The sequence below is a fragment of the Idiotropiscis lumnitzeri genome, chromosome 2 (assembly GCF_059441095.1).
Source record: "Idiotropiscis lumnitzeri isolate Australia: NSW breed Sydney's pygmy pipehorse chromosome 2, RoL_Ilum_1.0, whole genome shotgun sequence".
In the NCBI taxonomy this organism is placed as follows: Eukaryota; Metazoa; Chordata; class Actinopteri; order Syngnathiformes; family Syngnathidae; genus Idiotropiscis; species Idiotropiscis lumnitzeri.
In genome coordinates this window covers 34,618,074-34,627,815 of record NC_142392.1, presented here as the reverse complement: position 1 = coordinate 34,627,815, position 9,742 = coordinate 34,618,074, and the positions used below count along the sequence as shown (strand labels likewise).

Sequence of the window (9,742 nt, the reverse complement as noted above, 5' to 3'; positions counted from 1 at the left end):
AAGCATAACTTTAACTCGATTGATGAAAGTAAAGTTTAATTTAGGCTATTAATGTAACTCAGTGGTAGGCCTTCAAGGCCTTCTCTGTTGGCCAAACATAATCAAGAAAAAAAATGATAATAATCGTCACATTGCTGAGCGTTGTATTTTTAGGTGAGAGTTTTGAATCCAATCAGAATTACGCTAGCTCGTTTTGCCGGGCAGGTTTCACAATACGGGGAGCGGGCATTATGCATTCCGAGGCCTTAAGACGCAATTCTGTGGGCATCTCTTCTGTAAAAGTCAATGAGCTTTCATATTTGTTAGACGGTTGTGATAGCCAATCAGATCACAAGTTGGTTACAGTGAGCCTTCTCGCTGGCCTTATGTGTCAGGGCTCATTGTTCGGCGAGGAAGAGGAGGTGTTGCAATCGCCGTACGGCGAGGAGGGGGTGGACCCAAAAGGCGAGGAGGCAGGGATAAGGGTAACTTCAAGGAATTTTAATTAAACAATAACCGAAGGGCTAACATAGGTGCACGGACAAACCGACGGGGCAGGGAGCACAAATCAAAGACGACTTAAACGAGACTAAACTTGAGCAAGGGCGATAACAAAAACTGGGACAGAAAACAGAGGAACGAGAGCGAAGGGCGAAAAGCGAGAACTAGAACATGAACGAGATCAAAGGCGAGAGTCAAGATAGTCCATCATGGGGCAACAGGGAGCTACACGGGATAATGACCCGACACTGGGTTGATGGCATGGAAGGCATAAGTAGTCCGGTAATCAGGGGAGCAGATGGGGATCAGGTGTGTGATCGTTAATGAGGAGCAGGTGCGTGGCTGGTGAGGGCGAGGTGCTGAGGGGAAACGCCCCTGCTCAGCTGATCAAAACAAACAGGAAAAGCACATGGCAGGAAGGAGGGAAGAAAATAACAACAAAAACAATAACAAAAACACTGTCATGCCCGACGCGGATCATGACCTTATGCTGAGGGTGATGAACGCGTTTTGTGATTGGATACTCACTCGTGAGGGGGCAGCGCGATGCCGAATCAACACACCCAAAAGTCGTAACTGGCGACCGTTCGAAAATCTGAAATATATTCTTGCTTTTTTTAAACCACAATGGCCGAAGGAGGGAAAAGCATGGATTTAATTGCAGATACACTTGCAAGGACATTTTCAAGTCGGACCTTTCAAGAGAAGCTATATCGTCCAACACTCACTCAGTGGTGCGTAAGTGTGTTTCTGGATATTATTTGTCCAGCCCTGGTGTCATAAATGATGGTATTTTGATGGGGATTCATTCAAGTAGGACAGAGTAGGACTTCACTGAAGGCACCTTAAATTACTCTCATATGCTGGAAGGTCACTGACCTGGCGAGAGAATTGCCCCCACCATAAACAATGCTCAGGCCTATTTTCTCTCAGGGCAGTATCTGGTTACATCGGAACTTCAGAACCAAGACTGGTCACTTCTGTGAGCTCCAGTCCCTTCATAGTTTCATAAAGAGAATTACTTCCCATATCTATATTAGGCCATTTAAAAATACACGACTTTTTTTTTCATTTATCCTCCTGACTACCAGGGAAAAAAATTTTCTCCAATCACATTTATTTTGAAATTCCCCAATCTATGTGAAGTAATTGGAATATTCCAAAAGAAATTTTTGAAATTTTTATTTTTGTTTTGAAGCTATGATGTTTCTTCTACAGTGCACATCGGAACTCAATACAGGGGAAAACAGAACTTCATTGTGAAACAGTTAGTCCAACAAAAACATCAAAAAGTCTATTTGACAAAGTGTTCAACATAAATATTACAGTCCATCATCTCTTTTCTTTTATTTCACTTTTGCTTCTATTATGCTTATTTGATATGATACTTCAAATAGCAATTCCCTTTCTTGGAAATACAAAGGAAATTTTTGCACTTGGAGCACATAAATGTTTCACTGTTGCAGCCAGATTGGCGACACCCTGATGCATGTGTTTCATCCACCATTTCTGAAAGATGCACAGCATCATAGTCTCATCATGTCATGTCATTATCCACACCACTTATCCTGTACAGGGTCGCGGGAGGGTGCTGGAGCCTATCCCAGCTGACCACGGGCGAAAGGCGCACTACACCCTGAACTGGTCGCCAGCCAGTCACAGGGCGGACATAGACACCGGCTCTGAGTGGAAACTGAACCCACGCTGTCCGCACACAACTCGGGCGAGTGTACCACTACACCATCAGTGACTTCATCATAGTGTCTCAGAGCTGCATTTGACTGTGGTTTCCATTTTTGACGTGGGGAAGTGAAGTAATCTTCGCTATCACTTGCTGCACGTCCTGCACGTCCTACTTGGGCTCGAGCAATCAACTCTGCACCAAGGAGCAAATTGAGGATCATCAAGGATCTTCTGGGGTTTCTTCCCCAGACACTGGCAGTCACGCTTATACTGAAGCCATGAGTTGGTGATTGCCAGGTCAAAAAAGTGAAAAACTGCACGCACTGTCACTTGTCTAGTTTTCCAACCATTTTATGACAGCAAGTTCAGGTGTGCGTCATCTCACCACCATCTCTGATGACCCTCTTTCTTTCCATTTGAAGAGCTTATCACCTATGATCTTGCAGTTGTTTGGAACCCTGTTATTCATGAGGGTTCCAGTTGCTGTCAGTCCTTTTGTCATCAGGGTGTCAAGGAGGCTGATTGTCGGAAAGTACCAGTCAAAGAACAGGTGTGTACCTTGGGGATCAGACTCTGTCAATTGAAGAACAGTTTGTTCCCTGAAGCCCGACCCTCCTGTAGCTGTGAAAGTTGTCTTGCCTTGGTAGACCACAAAATCCAAAACTAGACCAGTTGGTGCAGCCGCCAAGACAAATGCCTTCGGTCCAGTTGGGTTTGGTTTGCCCGGTACATACTGGTGCACTGGTTATCGACCAGTCAAAGGAACTATTTGCTCGTCAATGCGCAATTTTCCTGTTCTTGGCAGACTCAGACATCCTTGCCTTACTTTGCTCAAGAGGGACCTGATTCTCCACAAGAGATCACTTGTTTTTTCTTCATCTAAAACATCAAAGTCGTTGACGAGCTTGATGGAGTTTCTCGATTTGTAAAACCGATTTCTGGTCATGGTTTCCGCCACAATTTTCACTCTCGTACTTGAAGCGCAATACATTTGAATGTTTGGCTATCCTAGACTGCCCATGTCAATAGAATTTCCCAAAAATCTGCAGTAAAATTTCCTCTGCTTCTGGGAATGACCCTTTCTTGTCATTTGGAAAAAAAGAGCAAAATGGATGAAATAACTTCAAACGTCCACTACAAAGGACATGTTTTAAACACTTGAATACTAGGCTCAAATAGACTTAAAATAACTCAAACAACACTTTAACATGTTCATAAGAGTCTTATAAATAAAATGCCAACAGCATTTCAAGGCAAAATGTCTTTGATAAAAAGTATTAAACACTTACTTTTCCTCTTCCCATAAAAAGTGCTTGCACTGAGGGAAGCCATTTTTCATCTACGGTGATGTCAAGGTAACAAACCACCCACCCCTACAAATTTGGTATCATTGGAAAGCTCTGAATGTCCTCTATAGAGCACAAAAAGAGTTAATGCAATTGGATGCACTGGGTGGGAGATATTTAGGTGTAAAAATGTCCTCTACAGAGGACAAATTTGAACTACTGGTCGTCAGGAGGATATTTCAATTTATATTTAAGCTTGCTTATGTAATAATACAATATTTATTCAATTATTTTAGTATGTAAAATTCTCAACAATTTAAACCTTTTTATTTCACACTTGAATATTTCTTAACATATTTGTTCTTTTGAATTTGGATGCAATTTAAATTATTACATCCATCCAGCCATTTTCTGCCGCTAATCCGGGGTCGGGTTATTGAATTAATTTTTTAAGTATTTTTTATCATTCAATATTTATTTCAAGATCAGGACTCTTCTAAATGAGTTCAATATTTATAAAATGTTTCTATATTTATTATTAATTGAATTAAGTCTGTTTGTGGTTTCCAATTTTAAATTTTAATATTTTCCTATTTCAATATATAAATAATGCAATGTATAAAAAATATAATACAGCATGAAAAAAAATATTTGGTATATTTGACAAAATTATAGTTTTTCCAAAGTGAGATTTTGCTTAGCAACAAACGCCAAACCCTTGATAGAGCTCAACCTAGAAAGTGTATTTAGCAAGTCAGAAATTTATTCAGAAAGCGTAATATTAAATGTATGTGAGGGGATATTTGAAGAGTTTGAGTTTTGTTCAATGGACCATTCATATACGAGCCAGCCAAACACAGCGAGAAAACCAGCGCTGGCTCCAGTCGCCATCAAGTTGCCAACTCCTGACATACCAAAACCTTTGAGAGAAACTGAGACGATTTGCGTTTCTCGGTCTGGTTCTTTTTATCGTTCAACTTCTAGATCTGTTTTTCACCTTTTCACAGCATAATGAAGGCCAGTTGAGCAAGTTGGACAAGTGATTTTATTGATGATTGTGGAAGGCAACGATTTCATAAGCACTGTTTCTTCTCACACCTTTTCCATTAAATACGATTAAAAAGACAACTGAAAAGCATAATGTTAAAAAATGTTATTCCAGGCAAAGGCAATTTATTTTCTTTACATGTTTGATGTAAACACCAAAACAAATCATCATCACTCAGACACATTGCTTCTTCTGGCACGGATCACATTGGCTTCATGTCAATAAAAAAGCTTTGTAAAATTCAATATACCATATTTTATTCAAAATCAAAATTTACATCTTACCACAAAGAGTCAGTTCCTTCAGTTTTTTGTTTTCTTTTTTTAAGCTTCAAGGATCGCTGCTTTTCTCACCAGCACAATTGTGACTCTCTGCATTCTGTTTAGTGGAGAATTTTTTAGCACAAACGCTGCAACTGAATGGCTTTTCTCCATTGTGTGTTCTTGTGTGGCGTCGTAATTGCGAGTTATGATAGAAACTCTTTCCACAAACTGAGCAGGAAAAAGGTTTTTCTCCACTGTGTGTTCTTGTGTGGATTGTCAAATGCGACTTTTGAGAGAAACGCTTGCCACAAACTGAGCAGGAAAAAGGTTTTTCACCACTGTGTGCTGTTGTGTGTTTTGTGAAACTTGCCTTATGAAAGAAACTCTTGCCACAAACTGAGCAGGAAAAAGGTTTTTCACCACTGTGTGTTCTTGTGTGGATTTGTAAATTTGACTTTGTTGAGAAGTATCTTCCACAAACTGAGCAGGAAAAAGGTTTTTCTCCAGTGTGTGTTCTTGTGTGGCGTCGTAATTGCGAGTTATGATAGAAACTCTTTCCACAAACTGAGCAGGAAAAAGGTTTTTCTCCACTGTGTGTTCTTGTGTGGATTGTTAAATTTGACTTTTGAGAGAAACTCTTGCCACAAACTGAGCAGGAAAAAGGTTTTTCACCACTGTGTGCTGTTGTGTGTTTTGTGAAACTTGCCTTATGAAAGAAACTCTTGCCACAAACTGAGCAGGAAAAAGGTTTTTCTCCACTGTGTGTTCTTGTGTGTTCTGTTAAACTCTTCTTATGAGAGAAGCATTTTCCACAAATTGAGCAGGAAAAAGGTTTTTCTCCACTGTGTGTTCGTGTGTGTTCTGTTAAATGTGACTTTTGAGAGAAGCATTTTCCACAAATTGAGCAGGAAAATGGTTTTTCTCCACTGTGTGTTCTTGTGTGGTTGGTTAAATGCGACTTTTGAGAGAAACGCTTGCCACAAACCGAGCAAGAAAATGTTTTTTCTCCACTGTGTGTTTTTGTGTGCGGTTTTAAAGACAACTTTGAAGTTAATGAGTCAGTGTGACATGCCCTTTCACCTTTGGCTTGCCCATCATCATCATCATCAGGAGAGCGTGATAATGTGTCCTCATTATGTACTTGTGATGGCCCCCAGTGGTCTTCATCAACTTCTGTTGTCACGTGATGACTTGAGCTGCTGCTTGGAGGCTCCGCCCCTCTGTTGTTCTCACTCTCATCCTTGTTTGCATCTTCAGTTTTTATAGGGACAAGGTTCACTGGTGACTTGTTAATCTCCTCCTCCTCCTTTTTGATGTGAGTCAAGTCTGGCTCCTCTTTCACAGAACAGAGATCGTTTTCACAGACGTCTGCAGGACACAAAAAGACAAATTTGGTTTGGTCAAGTCAAAGCTCATGCGGCGACTTTGTCTTATATTGTTTCTACCGTGCTACCTTGACTTGTGCCTGCCGCACACGGAGCAATGCGTGCAACCCCAACTCGGACCGGACCATGGGGGCATTTCACAAAATTACGTCCAACCATGTAAACCTCCCTTTAGCAGCACAACAGTGATAAACGAGCATTTAAAAAGTAAGCACGTTGCGGCTAATGCCGATTACATTCCTGACATAGTCACAGACGTTTCTGGAAGCTAAGCGAAGTTAGCACACACAAGCTATTGTGTGCGTCTGATGGAACACCTGTTGTGGGACCCGAACATATTGATGGGGGCCACTGGGGGCCATCGCAACATAATGTCATTGATAGAATAGGAATCCTTCAAGCGAAATATGTTTACAAGTATTTCTTTTTGCATTTAGAGATAGTTTCATCGTGGTTATCGTATTTTCGCGACCATCAGGCGCACTTTAAAGTCTTAAATCTTTCCCAAAACAAATGATGCGCCTTGTAATGCGACTCGCCTATTATATGGACTATGGATCCCCTGCTTGAAAATGGCAGTCTGTTCGGCACGAAAGCGGAAGAACAGGACACACCCCGCTGTGATATGATTGGCTGCTGGCCGTGTGGGGCACTGTCATCAACTCACCGACAGATGTCACCATTTGCGATGCAAATCATTGTCATATTCTTCTTAACATCGGAAAAACTTAAGATTTAAACCGTATGCAAATGAACAAACATTTTAGTTCCCAAACATAAACTTGACAGATGAATTAAACTTAACTTTTGTTTCTGGTTTTGTTGTTGCCACCATGTTGTCGGTTGGACAGTATTCCAAATGTCATGCCATGTCATTATCCACATCGCTTTTCCTGTACTGGGTCGCGGGAGAGTGCTGGAGCTGACGTGATAAAGTGTTTCTTAATGTCAACATATTTGCACCTTTGCCTTTTTACAGGCTTTTTCGCCAGTGCTATGGTGCCTTGATTGTCCTCAAAAACAATTAGTCGCTCTTTATTTTTTGCATGAGATATTTTTTTATCTCCCAAGGGGATATTTCACGTGGATTGAGCTCTTAAGTAACTAAAAAAGTTAAAGAAAAAAATAATTAAGGTTCTTTAAGAATATGAATATGCAAGAAAGAAATCTCTCAGCTCAACATTTCACATTGTCGTTTGTCAAATGTTGATAAATTGTATTTTTCATTCGGGATTTGTCTGTTGTTTTTCATTTATTTGCACGTCACTATTTAAGTATTTTTTTCTTTTACTATTCTTTACCTCTATCAGTATTTAATTCGATTTTCATGGAATTATTTAAGCTTGCTTATGTAATACTACAATATTTATTCATTTTCTTTAATACATAAAAATTATTTCAATATTTTTTAATTATTTTTATTTAAATCTTGAATATTTGTCAACATATTTGTTCATTTAAATATGAGTGCAATTATTTTATTTATTTATTGCAATAATTAATACTTAAAATTTCATTCATTATTTTTTATCTTTCAAAATTCGTTCAATATTTATTAAATGTTTCTATATTTATTATGAATTTAATTAACTCAGTATGTGGTTGTGAATTTTAAATTGAAATATGTCGCTGTTTTATTATGTAAATGTTAGAGTGTTAAAAAATATTTCGGTATTTATTTAGGTACTTAAATATTTAATTATTCGTTTCAGTATTCATTAAATTACGGTGATTCACTTTTGCAATTCAGACGCGCAGCAACGAACTGCGTAATGCGGATCCTCTCCTCCGTGGTGACGAAAAAAAAGAAGCGGGAAGATTTACGAAAGCAGGAACAAACCGTGCATCAGCAGAGCGATAAATACACTGTGTTCAGGAGGCGCACACGATATTTGTGCCTTTCTTCATTTTTACTTTGTTTATTAATATACATTGTTTGCATTGGCCTCAAGGACTCATTCGGCGTGTATGTATTTGTAGTTTTCACTGTCACGTGATTTCCTAACGCCATCAAAGGAAGAGAAATAAAAAAAGAAAATCTGGACATCAGTCTGAATCGTGGCCTTTTCGCTGGACCGGTGTAGCTACACTCTTGACATTCCAAAATCTTTGAGAGAAACTGAGACTACTTGCATTTATCTTTCATTTTCTATTTAAAGTTCAACTTCTAGTTCAGTTTTTTACAGCGTAATGAAGGCCAGTTGAGCAAGTGGAACAAGTGATTTTATTGATGATGGTGGAAGGCACCGATTTCATAAGCACCGTTTCTTCTCACACCTTTTCCATTAAGTACGATTAAAAAGACAACTGAAAAGCATAACGTTAACAAATGTTCTTCCAAGCAAAGGCAATTAATTTTATTTATGTTTGATATAAAGCCACTGATGGTGTAGTGGTACACTTGCCCAAGTTGTGTGCAGGCAGTGTGGGTTCAGTTCCCACTCAGTGACGGTGTCTATGTCTGCCCTGTGACTGGCTGGTGACCAGTTCAGGGTGTAGTATAAAAACAAAAAAAATCATCATCACTCAGACACAATGGTTCTTCTGGCAATGATCACATTGGCTTCGTGTCAATAAAAAAGCTTTGCAAATTTCAATTTATTATATTTTATTCAAAATCACAAAACCACAAAGAGTCGGTTCCTTCAGTTTTTTTGTCCTTTTTTTAAGCTTCAGATCGCTGCAATTCTCACCAGCACAATCGTGTTTCTCAGCACTCTGTTTAGTGGCGAATTTTTTAGCACAAACGCTGCAACTGAATGTCTTGTCTCCACTGTGCGTTCTTGTGTGGATTCGTAAATTTGACTTTACAGAGAAAGATTTACCGCAAACCGAGCAGGAAAAAGGTTTTCTCCACTGTGTGTTCTTGCGTGCCTTGTTAAATGAGAATTTTGGGAGAAGCTTTTTCCACAAACTGAGCAGGAAAAAGGTTTTTCTCCATTGTGTGTTCTTGTGTGGCTTGTTAACGTTGAGTTTTGAGAGAAGCTTTTACCACAAACTGAGCAGGAAAAAGGTTTTTCTCCAGTGTGCTTTCTTGTGTGCGTTTTTAAACTTGACTTTTGAGAGAAACTCTTGCCACAAACTGAGCAGGAAAATGTTTTTTCTCCACTGTGTGTTTTTTTGTGCAGTTTTAAAGACAACTTTGAAGATAATGAGTCAGTGTGACATGCCCTTTCACCTTTAGTTTGCTCATTATCATCATCATCGTCACGAGCGCCTGATAATGTGTCCTCATTATGTACTTGTGATGGCCCCCAGTGGTCTTCATCACCTTCTGTTGTCACGTGATGACTTGAGCTGCTGCTTGGAGGCTCCGCCCCTCTGTTGTCCTCACTCTCATCCTTGTTTTCATCTTCAGTCTTTATAGGGACAATGTTCACTGGTGACTTGTTGATCTCCTCTTCCTCCTCCTCCTTTTTGATGTGAGTCAAGTCTGGCTCCTCTTTCACAGAACAGAGATCATTTTGTCTGACGTCTGCAGGACACAAAAAGACAAATTTGGTTTGGTCCAGTCAAAGCTCAGGCGGCGACTTTGTCTTATATAGTTCCTACCGTGCTACCTTGACTTGTGCCTGCCGCACACGAATCAATGCGTGC

The 9,742-nt window shown here is 39.7% G+C and overlaps 1 pseudogene; it reads right to left on the bottom strand.

Annotated features, from left to right (window-relative positions):
• Nucleotides 1–8,814: 8,814 nt before the first annotated feature.
• Nucleotides 8,815–9,742, bottom strand: part of LOC148342387 (uncharacterized) — a 76,608-nt pseudogene continuing 75,680 nt past the window's right edge.